The 12810-nt window shown below is 50.2% G+C and overlaps 26 pseudogenes; all 26 read left to right on the forward strand.

Moving 5' to 3' along the window:
• Positions 1-7022: 7022 nt before the first annotated feature.
• LOC137554365 (5S ribosomal RNA) lies at positions 7023-7141 on the forward strand (annotated as a pseudogene).
• Positions 7142-7222: 81 nt separating this feature from the next.
• LOC137557183 (5S ribosomal RNA) lies at positions 7223-7341 on the forward strand (annotated as a pseudogene).
• An 82-nt stretch (positions 7342-7423) lies between these two features.
• Positions 7424-7542, forward strand: LOC137550613 (5S ribosomal RNA; annotated as a pseudogene).
• An 81-nt stretch (positions 7543-7623) lies between these two features.
• On the forward strand, positions 7624-7742 carry LOC137553022 (5S ribosomal RNA; annotated as a pseudogene).
• Positions 7743-8013: 271 nt separating this feature from the next.
• LOC137552234 (5S ribosomal RNA) lies at positions 8014-8132 on the forward strand (annotated as a pseudogene).
• Positions 8133-8213: 81 nt separating this feature from the next.
• On the forward strand, positions 8214-8332 carry LOC137552326 (5S ribosomal RNA; annotated as a pseudogene).
• An 83-nt stretch (positions 8333-8415) lies between these two features.
• Positions 8416-8534, forward strand: LOC137547937 (5S ribosomal RNA; annotated as a pseudogene).
• An 81-nt stretch (positions 8535-8615) lies between these two features.
• LOC137551696 (5S ribosomal RNA) lies at positions 8616-8734 on the forward strand (annotated as a pseudogene).
• Positions 8735-8816: 82 nt separating this feature from the next.
• Positions 8817-8935, forward strand: LOC137554549 (5S ribosomal RNA; annotated as a pseudogene).
• An 81-nt stretch (positions 8936-9016) lies between these two features.
• On the forward strand, positions 9017-9135 carry LOC137554438 (5S ribosomal RNA; annotated as a pseudogene).
• Positions 9136-9217: 82 nt separating this feature from the next.
• LOC137553167 (5S ribosomal RNA) lies at positions 9218-9336 on the forward strand (annotated as a pseudogene).
• Positions 9337-9417: 81 nt separating this feature from the next.
• On the forward strand, positions 9418-9536 carry LOC137548623 (5S ribosomal RNA; annotated as a pseudogene).
• An 80-nt stretch (positions 9537-9616) lies between these two features.
• Positions 9617-9735, forward strand: LOC137553061 (5S ribosomal RNA; annotated as a pseudogene).
• Positions 9736-9817: 82 nt separating this feature from the next.
• On the forward strand, positions 9818-9936 carry LOC137554440 (5S ribosomal RNA; annotated as a pseudogene).
• An 82-nt stretch (positions 9937-10018) lies between these two features.
• On the forward strand, positions 10019-10137 carry LOC137558484 (5S ribosomal RNA; annotated as a pseudogene).
• A 283-nt stretch (positions 10138-10420) lies between these two features.
• LOC137553194 (5S ribosomal RNA) lies at positions 10421-10539 on the forward strand (annotated as a pseudogene).
• Positions 10540-10820: 281 nt separating this feature from the next.
• LOC137553513 (5S ribosomal RNA) lies at positions 10821-10939 on the forward strand (annotated as a pseudogene).
• Positions 10940-11020: 81 nt separating this feature from the next.
• LOC137554547 (5S ribosomal RNA) lies at positions 11021-11139 on the forward strand (annotated as a pseudogene).
• An 81-nt stretch (positions 11140-11220) lies between these two features.
• Positions 11221-11339, forward strand: LOC137552608 (5S ribosomal RNA; annotated as a pseudogene).
• An 82-nt stretch (positions 11340-11421) lies between these two features.
• On the forward strand, positions 11422-11540 carry LOC137550883 (5S ribosomal RNA; annotated as a pseudogene).
• Positions 11541-11622: 82 nt separating this feature from the next.
• Positions 11623-11741, forward strand: LOC137554287 (5S ribosomal RNA; annotated as a pseudogene).
• An 80-nt stretch (positions 11742-11821) lies between these two features.
• LOC137553035 (5S ribosomal RNA) lies at positions 11822-11940 on the forward strand (annotated as a pseudogene).
• Positions 11941-12021: 81 nt separating this feature from the next.
• LOC137559235 (5S ribosomal RNA) lies at positions 12022-12140 on the forward strand (annotated as a pseudogene).
• Positions 12141-12220: 80 nt separating this feature from the next.
• LOC137552851 (5S ribosomal RNA) lies at positions 12221-12339 on the forward strand (annotated as a pseudogene).
• An 81-nt stretch (positions 12340-12420) lies between these two features.
• On the forward strand, positions 12421-12539 carry LOC137553517 (5S ribosomal RNA; annotated as a pseudogene).
• An 82-nt stretch (positions 12540-12621) lies between these two features.
• Positions 12622-12740, forward strand: LOC137551126 (5S ribosomal RNA; annotated as a pseudogene).
• The last annotated feature ends 70 nt before the right edge of the window (positions 12741-12810 follow it).

Genomic DNA, 12810 nt, shown 5'->3' on the forward strand with positions numbered 1-12810 from the left:
ATCTCAGTCACTCAGTGATCATCTGGGCAAACATTGGGAACCCTGAAATAAACAGTGTAAGAAGGGCTGCAGTTTACACTTTCCCAGTGAAATTTGTTTTTGGCACCGCCCACTTTTTGTAACCTGGACACAAAGTCACTAATCAATGCCCAAGTTTGTGAGTTTTGGGGTCCTTGGCATCAATAATTTGTATTTTCCCATGAAATGAAACAAATCTGATTCACTGTTTGTGGCTCTGTCCCCTTTTCTGAATTTGAACCTCAGTGACCCAATGATCGACTGTACCAGGTTTGAGGCTTGTGCCATTAACAGTTCAAGAATGGCAGCAATTTTAATATTCTCCTTGAAAAGTGACATGTGATTTTTGATTGGCATTTTTAGGCTCCACCCACTTTTCTGAATATTAATACCAGTCACCCAGTAACCAGCTATGCTAAGTTTGAGAACCCTGCCATTAACAGTGAAGAAGGGCTGCAGTATACAATTTCCCAGAAAAATCTGTTTTTAACTCCACCCACTTTTTGTAACCTTGACACGCAGTCACTACTCAATGACCAAGTTTGTGAGCTTTTGGGTTCCTGGCATCAAAATTGTGCTAATGGAAGCAGTTTATCCAGCAAAGAAATCTGGCTGTTTTTGGCTCCGCCCCTTTACTGAATTTGAACCCCAAACACTTAACGACTGACTGTAGCAGGTTTGAGGCCTCTGCTATTAACAGTGTGAGAATGGCTGCAGTTTCAATATTCCCCTTGAAAATCAATAGGTGAATTTTGATTGGCTCTTGTAGGCGCCACCTACTTTTCCGAATATTAATCCTAGTCACCCAGTGACCAACTGTGTGAAGTTTGAGAACCCTGCCATTAACAGTGTAAGAAAAGCTGCAGTTTACATTTTCCCATTCAAAAAGTTAGTTGTTTTTGGCTCCACCCACTATTTCTAATCTTGACATACAGTCACTTAATGACCAAGTTTATGAGCTTTGGGGTGTTTGGCATCAATAAGTTGCATGTTACCATTGAAATTAAACAAATCTGATTGGCTGTTTTTGGCCCGCTCCCTTCAGAATTTAAATCCCAGTCTCCCAGTGACTGACTGTAGCAGATGTTAGGCCTCTGCCATTAAGAGTGCATGAATGGCAGCAATGTAAATATTCCCCTTGAAAATCAAAAGGTGAATTTTGATTGGCTGCTGTAGGCTCCACCCACTTTTCTGAATATTAGTCCCAGTCACCCAGAGGCCACTGTGTCACGTTTGAGAACCCTGCCAATAACAGAATGGCTGAAATAAATCTAACAAATCTGATTGGCTGTTTGTGGCTCTACCCCTTTAGTGAATTTGGACCCCAGTCACCCAATGATTGACTGTATCAAGTTTGAGGCCTCTGCCACTAACAGTGTAAGAATGGTAGCAATGTGAATATTCCCCTTGAAAATCAATAGGTGAATTTTGATTGGCTGTTGTAGGCTCCACCCACATTTCTGAATATTCATCCCAGTTACCCAGTGGCCAATTGTGTAATGTTTGGGAACCCTGCAATGTAAAAAATTAGGTTGTTGGCCCCGCCCACTTTTTCTAACCTTGACATACAGTCACTCAATTATGAAGTTTATCAGCTTTGGGGTCCTTGGTATCAATACTTTGTATATTCCCATTGAAAAATAAACAAATCTGGCTGTTTGTGGCTCCGCCCCCTTCCTGAATTTGGACCCTAGTCACCCAGTGACCAACTGTACCAGGTTTGAGGCATCTGCGTTTACCAGTAGAAGAGAATGGTAGCAGATGAAATATTCACTTTGAAAATCAAAAGGTGAATTTTTATTGGCTGTTGTAGGCTCCACCCACCTTCCAAAATCTTAATCTGTCACCCAATGACCAACTGTGTAAAGTTTGAGAACCCTGCCATTAACGGTGTAAGAATGGCTGCAGTTTATATTTTCACAGTAAAAGTTGTTTTGGCTCCGCCCACTTTTTGTAACCTTGACACACAGTCACTCAATGACCAAGTTTGTGACCTGTCAGGTCCCTGGCATCAAAAATGTGTGAATGGAAGCAGTTTGTCCACCAAGGAAAACTGATTGGCTGTATGTGGCCCCGCCCCTTTAGTGAATTTGGACCCCAGTCACCCAATGACCGACTGTAGCAAGTTTGAAGCCTCTGCCATTAAAAGTGTAAGAATAGCAGCAGTTTAAATATTCCCCTTGAAAATCAACAGGTGAATTTTGATTGGCTGTTGTAGGCTCCACCCATTTTCTTGAATCTTAATCACATTCACCCAGTGACCAACTGTGTCAAGTTTGAGAACTCTGTGATTAACAGTCTAAGAATGGCTGCAGTTTACATTTTCCCATTTAAAATGAATGGCTGAAATTTGATTGGCTGTTTTATGCTCCGCCCACTTTTCCTGGATTTGTAACCTCGGTCCCCAAGTGACCAACTGTGACATGTGTGGGGACTCTGGCTTGATTACTGTGAGAATGGCAGCCTTTTACATTTTTTCCATTGACTTGAATGGGTGGAATCTGATTTGCTGTTTGTAGCTCCGCCCAGGTGTGCAGGGGGGCTGCGAGACCCCCAGAACATATCATCCCAGGTAGTAAGGGATCTGTATACCAAGTTTCGTTCAAATCGGTCAAGCCGTTTTCGCGTGATCGCGGCACATACACACACACACACACACATACACACACACACACACACACACATACATCCGATTTTATATATATAGACTAGCTGATTGCCCGGCGTTGCCCGTGTATGTATTTGGCTGGTGTTGGCTCCGCCTACTTTTTCTAACCCTAACACACAATTACTCACTGACCAAGTTTGTGAGCTTTGCGGTCTTTGGTATCAATAATCTGCATTGAAATGAAACAAATGTGATTGGCTGTGTGTGGCTCCACCCCCTTTTCTGAATTTGAACCCCAGTCACCCAATAACCAACTGTACCAGGTTTGAGGCCTGTGCCATTAACAGTTCAAGAATGGTAGCAATTAAATATTCCCCTTGAAAAGCAACAGGTGAAGTTTGATTCACTTTTGTAGGCTCCACCCACTTTTCTGAATATTAATCCCAGTCACCCAGTGACCAACTGTGCAAAGTTTAAAAACCCTGCCATTAACAGAATGGATGCAGTTTACATTTTCCCAGTGAAATTTGTATTTGTCTCCACCCACTGATGACGCGGCGTTGCCCGGGTATGTATTTGACTGGTTTTGGCTCCGCCCATTTTCTAACCCTAACACACAAACACTCAATGACCAAGTTTGTGAGCTTTGGGGTCCTTGGCATCAATAATTTGTATATTCCCATAGAAATTAAACAAATCAGGCTGTTTGTGGCTCCACCCCTCTCCAGCATTTGAACCCCAGTCACCCAATGACCAACTGTAGCAGGTTTGAGGCATATGCTATTAACAGTGTAAAAATGGCAGCAATTAAAATATTCCACTTGAAAATCAACAGGTGAATTTTGATTGGCCATTATAGGCTCCACCCACTTCCCCTGAATATTAATCTCAGTCACTCAGTGATCATCTGGGCAAACATTGGGAACCCTGAAATAAACAGTGTAAGAAGGGCTGCAGTTTACACTTTCCCAGTGAAATTTGTTTTTGGCACCGCCCACTTTTTGTAACCTGGACACAAAGTCACTAATCAATGCCCAAGTTTGTGAGTTTTGGGGTCCTTGGCATCAATAATTTGTATTTTCCCATGAAATGAAACAAATCTGATTCACTGTTTGTGGGTCTGTCCCCTTTTCTGAATTTGAACCTCAGTGACCCAATGATCGACTGTACCAGGTTTGAGGCTTGTGCCATTAACAGTTCAAGAATGGCAGCAATTTTAATATTCTCCTTGAAAAGTGACATGTGATTTTTGATTGGCATTTTTAGGCTCCACCCACTTTTCTGAATATTAATTCCAGTCACCCAGTAACCAGCTATGCTAAGTTTGAGAACCCTGCCATTAACAGTGAAGAAGGGCTGCAGTATACAATTTCCCAGAAAAATCTGTTTTTAACTCCACCCACTTTTTGTAACCTTGACACGCAGTCACTACTCAATGACCAAGTTTGTGAGCTTTTGGGTTCCTGGCATCAAAATTGTGCTAATGGAAGCAGTTTATCCAGCAAAGAAATCTGGCTGTTTTTGGCTCCGCCCCTTTACTGAATTTGAACCCCAAACACTTAACGACCGACTGTAGCAGGTTTGAGGCCTCTGCTATTAACAGTGTGAGAATGGCTGCAGTTTCAATATTCCCCTTGAAAATCAATAGGTGAATTTTGATTGGCTCTTGTAGGCGCCACCTACTTTTCCGAATATTAATCCTAGTCACCCAGTGACCAACTGTGTGAAGTTTGAGAACCCTGCCATTAACAGTGTAAGAAAAGCTGCAGTTTACATTTTCCCATTCAAAAAGTTAGTTGTTTTTGGCTCCACCCACTATTTCTAATCTTGACATACAGTCACTTAATGACCAAGTTTATGAGCTTTGGGGTGTTTGGCATCAATAAGTTGCATTTTACCATTGAAATTAAACAAATCTGATTGGCTGTTTTTGGCCCGCTCCCTTCAGAATTTAAATCCCAGTCTCCCAGTGACTGACTGTAGCAGATGTTAGGCCTCTGCCATTAAGAGTGCATGAATGGCAGCAATGTAAATATTCCCCTTGAAAATCAAAAGGTGAATTTTGATTGGCTGCTGTAGGCTCCACCCACTTTTCTGAATATTAGTCCCAGTCACCCAGAGGCCACTGTGTCACGTTTGAGAACCCTGCCAATAACAGAATGGCTGAAATAAATCTAACAAATCTGATTGGCTGTTTGTGGCTCTACCCCTTTAGTGAATTTGGACCCCAGTCACCCAATGATTGACTGTATCAAGTTTGAGGCCTCTGCCACTAACAGTGTAAGAATGGTAGCAATGTGAATATTCCCCTTGAAAATCAATAGGTGAATTTTGATTGGCTGTTGTAGGCTCCACCCACATTTCTGAATATTCATCCCAGTTACCCAGTGGCCAATTGTGTAATGTTTGGGAACCCTGCAATGTAAAAAATTAGGTTGTTGGCCCCGCCCACTTTTTCTAACCTTGACATACAGTCACTCAATTATGAAGTTTATCAGCTTTGGGGTCCTTGGTATCAATACTTTGTATATTCCCATTGAAAAATAAACAAATCTGGCTGTTTGTGGCTCCGCCCCCTTCCTGAATTTGGACCCTAGTCACCCAGTGACCAACTGTACCAGGTTTGAGGCATCTGCGTTTACCAGTAGAAGAGAATGGTAGCAGATGAAATATTCACTTTGAAAATCAAAAGGTGAATTTTTATTGGCTGTTGTAGGCTCCACCCACCTTCCAAAATCTTAATCTGTCACCCAATGACCAACTGTGTAAAGTTTGAGAACCCTGCCATTAACGGTGTAAGAATGGCTGCAGTTTATATTTTCACAGTAAAAGTTGTTTTGGCTCCGCCCACTTTTTGTAACCTTGACACACAGTCACTCAATGACCAAGTTTGTGACCTGTCAGGTCCCTGGCATCAAAAATGTGTGAATAGAAGCAGTTTGTCCACCAAGGAAAACTGATTGGCTGTATGTGGCCCCGCCCCTTTAGTGAATTTGGACCCCTGTCACCCAATGACCGACTGTAGCAAGTTTGAAGCCTCTGCCATTAAAAGTGTAAGAATAGCAGCAGTTTAAATATTCCCCTTGAAAATCAACAGGTGAATTTTGATTGGCTGTTGTAGGCTCCACCCATTTTCTTGAATCTTAATCACATTCACCCAGTGACCAACTGTGTCAAGTTTGAGAACTCTGTGATTAACAGTCTAAGAATGGCTGCAGTTTACATTTTCCCATTTAAAATGAATGGCTGAAATTTGATTGGCTGTTTTATGCTCCGCCCACTTTTCCTGGATTTGTAACCTCGGTCCCCAAGTGACCAACTGTGACATGTGTGGGGACTCTGGCTTGATTACTGTGAGAATGGCAGCCTTTTACATTTTTTCCATTGACTTGAATGGGTGGAATCTGATTTGCTGTTTGTAGCTCCGCCCAGGTGTGCAGGGGGGCTGCGAGACCCCCAGAACATATCATCCCAGGTAGTAAGGGATCTGTATACCAAGTTTCGTTCAAATCGGTCAAGCCGTTTTCGCGTGATCGCGGCACATACACACACACACACACACATACACACACACACACACACACACACACATACATCCGATTTTATATATATAGATTTACAACTTTCGCAATAGTGGTCCCTTTAAAGGACAACTGGAGAGAGAGGTATATGGAGGCTGCCATGTTAATTTCCTTTTTAAGCAATACGAATGCTGGGTGGGGGTGATACAGGCTGCCTATTAGTGGCATATTGTAAATGCATGCTGGGTGGGGGTGACACAGGCTGCCTATTAGTGGCATATTGTGTGTGCGCATGCTGGATGGGGGTGACACAGGCTGCCTATTAGTGGCATATTGTGTGTACGCATGCTGGGTGGGGGTGATACAGGCTGCCTATTAGTGGCATATTGTGTGGGCGCAGCTCGGTGGGGCTGACACAGGTTGCCTATTAGTGGCATATTGTGTGTGCGCATGCTGGGTAGGGGTGACACAGGCTGCCTATTAGTGACATATTGTGTGCGCATGCTGGGTGGGGGTGACAAAGGCTGCCTATTAGTGGCATATTGTGTGTGCATGCTGGGTGGGGGTGACACAGGCTGCCTATTAGTGGCATATTGTGTGTACGCATTCTGGGTGGGGGTGACACAGGCTGGCTATTAGTGGCATATTGTGTGTACGCATTCTGGGTGGGGGTGACACAGGCTGGCTATTAGTGGCATATTGTGTGTACGCATTCTGGGTGGGGGTGACATAGGGTGGCTATTAGTGGCATATTGTGTGCGCATGCTGGGTGGGGCCCAGGTGCTGCAGGCTTTTTTGGGGGGTTTGCGGTCCAATGGCTATGAGCACGTAGGTAAGCCTCACCTTCAAGGCGCAGGAACGGCGCCTTGGATTTTGCCTGCGGCCGCACTAAACCGAAAGCGCCCGCTCTTGTTAGATCGTGGAAGCTAAGTGGCTTCAGGCCTGGTTAGTAGCTGTGTGGGAGACTGGCTGTGAACCCCAGGTGCTGCAGGCATTTCTTTGGGTTTGCAGTCCATAGGCTATGAGCACGTGGGAAGCCTCACCTTCAAGGCGCAGGAACAGCGCCTTGGATTTTGCCTGCGGCCACACTAAGCCGAAAGCGCCCGCTCTCGTCAGATCGCGGAAGCTAAGTGGCTTCAGGCCTGGTTAGTAGCTGCGTGGGAGACCGGCTGTGAACCCCAGGTGCTGCAGGCTTTTTTTGGGGGTTTGCGGTCCAATGGCTATGAGCACGTGGGAAGCCTCACCTTCAAGGCGCAGGAACGGCGCCTCAGATTTCGCCTGCAGCCACACTAAGCCGAAAGCGCCCGCTCTCGTCAGATTGCGGAAGCTAAGCGGCTTCAGGTTTGGTTAGTAGCTGCGTGGGAGACCGGCTGTGAATCCCAGGTGCTGCAGGCATTTTTGGGGGTTTGCGGTCCAATGGCTATGAGCACGTGGGAAGCCTGACCTTCAAGGCGCAGGAACGACGCCTTGTATTGTGCCTGCGGCCACACTAAGCCGAAATCGCCTGCTCTCGTCAGATCACGGAAGCTAAGTGGCTTCAGGCCTGGTTAGTAGCTGCGTGGGAGACCGGCTGTGAACCCCAGGTGCTGCTGGCTTTTTTTGGGGTTGCGGTCCAATGGCTATGAGCACGTGGGAAGCCTCACCTTCAAGGCGCAGGAACGGCGCCTTGGATTTCGCCTGCGGCCACACTAAGCCTAAAGTGTCAGATTGCGGAAGCTAAGCGGCTTCAGGCCTGGTTAGTAGCTGTGTGGGAGACTGGCTGTGAACCCCAGGTGCTGCAGGCTCTTTTTGGGGGTTTGCGGTCCAATGGCTATGAGCACGTGGGAAGCCTCACTTTCAAGGCGCAGGAACGGCGCCTTGGATTTCGCCTGCGGACACACTAAGCCGAAAGCGCCCGCTCTCGTCAGATCGCGGAAGCTAAGTGGCTTCAGGCCTGTTTAGTAGCTGCGTGGGAGACTGGCTGTGAACCCCAGGTGCTGCAGGCTTTTTTGGGGGTTTGCGGACCAATGGCTATGAGCACGTGGGAAGCCTCACCTTCAAGGCGCAGGAACGGCGCCTTGGATTTTGTCTGCGCACACACTAAGCCGAAAGCGCCCGCTCTCGTCAGATCGCGGAAGCTAAGTGGCTTCAGGCCTGGTTAGTAGCTGCGTGGGAGACCGGCTGTGAAGCCCAGGTGCTGCAGGCTTTTTTTTGGGGGTTTGCGGTCCAATGGCTATAAGCACGTGGGAAGCCTCACCTTCAAGGCGCAGGAACGGCGCCTCAGATTTCGCCTGCAGCCACACTAAGCCGAAAGCGCCCGCTCTCGTCAGATTGCGGAAGCTAAGTGGCTTCAGGCCTGGTTAGTAGCTGCGTGGGAGACCGGCTGTGAATCCCAGGTGCTGCAGGCTTTTTTGGGGGTTTGCGGTCCAATGGCTATGAGCACGTGGGAAGCCTGACCTTCAAGGCGCAGGAACGACGCCTTGTGTTGTGCCTGCGGCCACACTAAGCCGAAATCGCCTGCTCTCGTCAGATCACGGAAGCTAAGTGGCTTCAGGCCTGGTTAGTAGCTGCGTGGGAGACCGGCTGTGAACCCCAGGTGCTGCAGGCTCTTTTTGGGGGTTTGCGGTCCAATGGCTATGAGCACGTGGGAAGCCTCACTTTCAAGGCGCAGGAACGGCGCCTTGGATTTCGCCTGCGGACACACTAAGCCGAAAGTGCCAGCTCTCGTCAGATCGCGGAAGCTAAGTGGCTTCAGGCCTGTTTAGTAGCTGCGTGGGAGACTGGCTGTGAACCCCAAGTGCTGCAGGCTTTTTTTAGGGTTTGCGGACCAATGGCTATGAGCACGTGGGAAGCCTCACCTTCAAGGCGCAGGAACGGCGCCTTGGATTTTGCCTGCGGCCACACTACGCCGAAAGCTCCCGCTCTCATCAGATCGTGGAAGCTAAGCGGCTTCAGGCCTGATTAGTAGCTGCGTGGGAGAGTGGCTGTGAACCCCAGGTGTTGCAGACTTTTTGGGGGGGTTTGCGGTCCAATGGCTATGAGCACATGGGAAGCCTCACCTTCAAGGCGCAGGAACGGCGGCTTGGACTGTGCCTGCGGCCACACTAAGCCAAAAGTGCCCGCTCTTGTCAGATCGTGGAAGCTAAGTGGCATCAGGCCTGGTTAGTAGCTGCGTGGGAGACCGGCTGTGAACCCCAGGTGCTGCAGGCTTTTTTTTGGGTTTGCGGTCCAATGGCTATGAGCACGTGGGAAGCCTCCCCTTCAAGGCGCAGGAACGGCGCCTTGAATTTTGCCTGCGGCCACACTAAGCCGAAAGCGCCCGCTCTCGTCAGATCGTGGAAGCTAAGTGGCTTCAGGCCTGATTAGTAGCTGCGTGGGAGACCGGCTGTGAACCCCAGGTGCTGCAGGCTTTTTTTAGGTTTGCGGTCCAATGGCTATGAGCATGTGGAAAGCCTCACCTTCAAGGCGCAGGAACGGCGCCTTGGATTTTGCTTGTGGCCACACTAAGCCGAAAGCGCCCGCTCTCGTCAGATCGTGGAAGCTAAGCGGCTTCAGGCCTGATTAGTAGCTGCGTGGGAGAGTGGCTGTGAACCCCAGGTGCTGCAAGCTTTTTTGGGGGGTTTGCGGTCCAATGGTTATGAGCACGTGGGAAGCCTCACCTTCAAGGCGCATGAACGGTGCCTTGGATTTTGCCTGCGGCCACACTAAGCCGAAAGCGCCCGCTCTTGCCAGATCGTGGAAGCTAAGTGGCTTCAGGCCTGGTTAGTAGCTTCGTGGGAGACTGGCTGTGAAACCCAGGCGCTGCAGTCTTTTTTGGGGGGTTTGCGTTCCAATGGCTATGAGCACGTGGGAAGCCTCACCTTCAAGGCGCAGGAACGGCGCCTTGGATTTCGCCTGCGGCCATACTAAGCCGAAAGCGCCCGCTCTCGTCAGATCGCGGAAGCTAAACGGCTTCAGGCCTGGTTAGTAGCTGCGTGGGAGACTGGCTGTGAAACCCAGGCGCTGCAGGCTTTTTTTGGGGGTTTGCGTTCCAATGGCTATGAGCACGTGGGAAGCCTCACCTTCAAGGCGCAGGAACGGCGCCTTGGATTTCGCCTGCAGCCACACTAAGCCTAAAGCGCCTGCCCTTGTCAGATTGTGGAAGCTAAGCGGCTTCAGGCCTAATTAGTAGCTGCGTGGGAGGCTGGCTGTGAACCCCAGGTGCTGCAGGCTCTTTTTGGGGGTTTGCGGTCCAATGGCTATGAGCACGTGGGAAGCCTCACCTTCAAGGCGCAGGAACGGTGCCTTGGATTTTGCCTGCGGCCACACTAAGCCGAAAGCGCCCGCTCTCGTCAGATCGCGGAAGCTAAGCTGCTTCAGGCCTGGTTAATAGCTGCGTCGGAGACCGGCTGTGAACCCCAGGTGCTGCAGGCTTTTTTTGGGGTTTGCGGTCCAATGGCTATGAGCACGTGGGAAGCCTCACCTTCAAGGCGCAGGAATGGCAACTTGGATTGTGCCTGTGGCCACACTAAGCCGAAAGTGCCCGCGCTAGTCAGATTGAGGAAGCTAAGTGGCATCAGGCCTGGTTAGTAGCTGCGTGGGAGACCGGCTGTGAACCCCAGGTGCTGCAGGCATTTCTTTGGGTTTGCGGTCCAATGGCTATGAGCACGTGGGAAGCCTCACCTTCAAGGCGCAGGAACGGCGCCTTGGATTTTGCCTGCAGCCCCACTAAGCCTAAAGCGCCCGCCCTCGTCAGATCGTGGAAGCTAAGTGGCTTCAGGCCTGGTTAGTAGCTGTGTGGGAGACCAGCTGTGAACCCCAGGTGTTGCAGGCTTTTTTGGGGGTTTGCGGTCCAATGGCTATGAGCACGTGGGAAGCCTCACCTTCAAGGCGCAGGAACGGCGCCTTGGATTTCGCCTGCGGCCACACCAAACCGAAAGCGTCCGCTCTCGTCAGATCGCGGAAGCTAAACGGCTTCAGACCTGGTTAGTAGCTGCAAGGGAGACTGGCTGTGGACCCCAGGTGCTGCAGGCTTTTTTTTTGGTTTGCGGTCCAATGGCTATGAGCACATGGGAAGCCTCACCTTCAAGGCACAGGAACGGCGCCTTGTATTTCGCCTGTGGCCACACTAAGCTGTAAGCGCCTGCTTTTGTCAGATCGCGGAAGCTAAGCAGCTTCAGGCCTGGTTAGTAGCTGCGTGGGAGACCGGCTGTGAACCCCCGGTGCTGCAGGCTTTTTTGGGGGGTTTGCGGTCCAATCGCTATGAGCACGTGGGAAGCCTCACCTTCAAGGCGCAGGAACGGCGCCTTGGATTTCGCCTGCGGCCACACTAAGCCGAAAGCGCCCGCTCTCGTCAGATCGCGGAAGCTAAACGGCTTCAGGCCTGGTTAGTAGCTGCGTGGGAGATTGGCTGTGAACCCCAGGCGCTGCAGGCTTTTTTGGGGGGTTTGCGGTCCAATGGCTATGAGCACGTGGGAAGCCTCACCTTCAAGGCGCAGGAACGGCGCCTTGGATTTCGCCTGCAGCCACACTAAGCCTAAAGCGCCTGCCCTTGTCAGATTGTGGAAGCTAAGCGGCTTCAGGCCTGGCTAGTAGCTGCGTGGGAGACCGGCTGTGAACCCCAGGTGCTGCAGGCTTTTTTTGGGTTTGCGGTCCAATGGCTATGAGCACGTGGGAAGCCTCACCCTCAAGGCGCAGGAACGGCAACTTGGATTTTGCCTGCGGCCACACTAAGCTGAAAGCGCCTGCTCTCGTTAGATCGTGGAAGCTAAGTGGCTTCAGGCCTGGTTAGTAGCTTTGTGGGAGACCAGCTGTGAACCCCAGGTGTTGCAGGCATTTCTTTGGGTTTGCAGTCCAATGGCTATGAGCACGTGGGAAGCCTCACTTTCAAGGCGCAGGAACGGCGCCTTGGATTTTGCCTGCGGCCACACTAAGCTGAAAGCGCCCGCTCTCGTTAGATCGCGGAAGCCAAGCGGCTTCAGGCCTGGTTAGTAGCTGCGTGGGAGACCGGCTGTGAAACCCAGGTGCTGCAGGCTTTTTTTGGGTTTGCGGTCCAATGGCTATGAGCACGTGGGAAGCCTCACCTTCAAGGCGCAGGAACGGCGGCTTGGACTGTGCCTGCGGCCACACTAAGCCAAAAGTGCCTGCTCTCGTCAGATCACGGAAGCTAAGTGGCATCAGGCCTGGTTAGTAGCTGCGTGGGAGACCGGCTGTGAACCCCAGGTGCTGCAGGCTTCTTTGGGGGTTTGCGGTCCAATGGCTATGAGCACGTGGGAAGCCTCACCTTCAAGGCGCAGGAACGGCGCCTTGGATTTCGCCTGCGGCCACACTAAGCCGAAAGCGCCCGCTCTCGTCAGATCGCGGAAGCTAAACGGCTTCAGTCCTGGTTATTAGCTGCGTGGGAGATTAGCTGTGAACCCCAGGCGCTGCAGGCTTTTTTTGGGGGTTTGCGGTCCAATGGCTATGAGCACGTGGGAAGCCTCACTTTTAAGGCGCAGGAACAGCGCCTTGGATTTCGCCTGCAGCCATACTAAGCCTAAAGCGCCTGCCCTCGTCAGATCGTGGAAGCTAAGCGGCTTCAGGCCTGGTTAGTAGCTGCGTGGGAGACCGGCTGTGAACCCCAGGTGCTGCAGGCATTTCTTTGGGTTTGCGGTCCAATGGCTATGAGCACGTGGGAAGCCTCACATTCAAGGCGCAGGAACGGTG

Source organism: Hyperolius riggenbachi, chromosome 2 (genome assembly GCF_040937935.1).
Source record: "Hyperolius riggenbachi isolate aHypRig1 chromosome 2, aHypRig1.pri, whole genome shotgun sequence".
NCBI lineage: Eukaryota > Metazoa > Chordata > Amphibia > Anura > Hyperoliidae > Hyperolius > Hyperolius riggenbachi.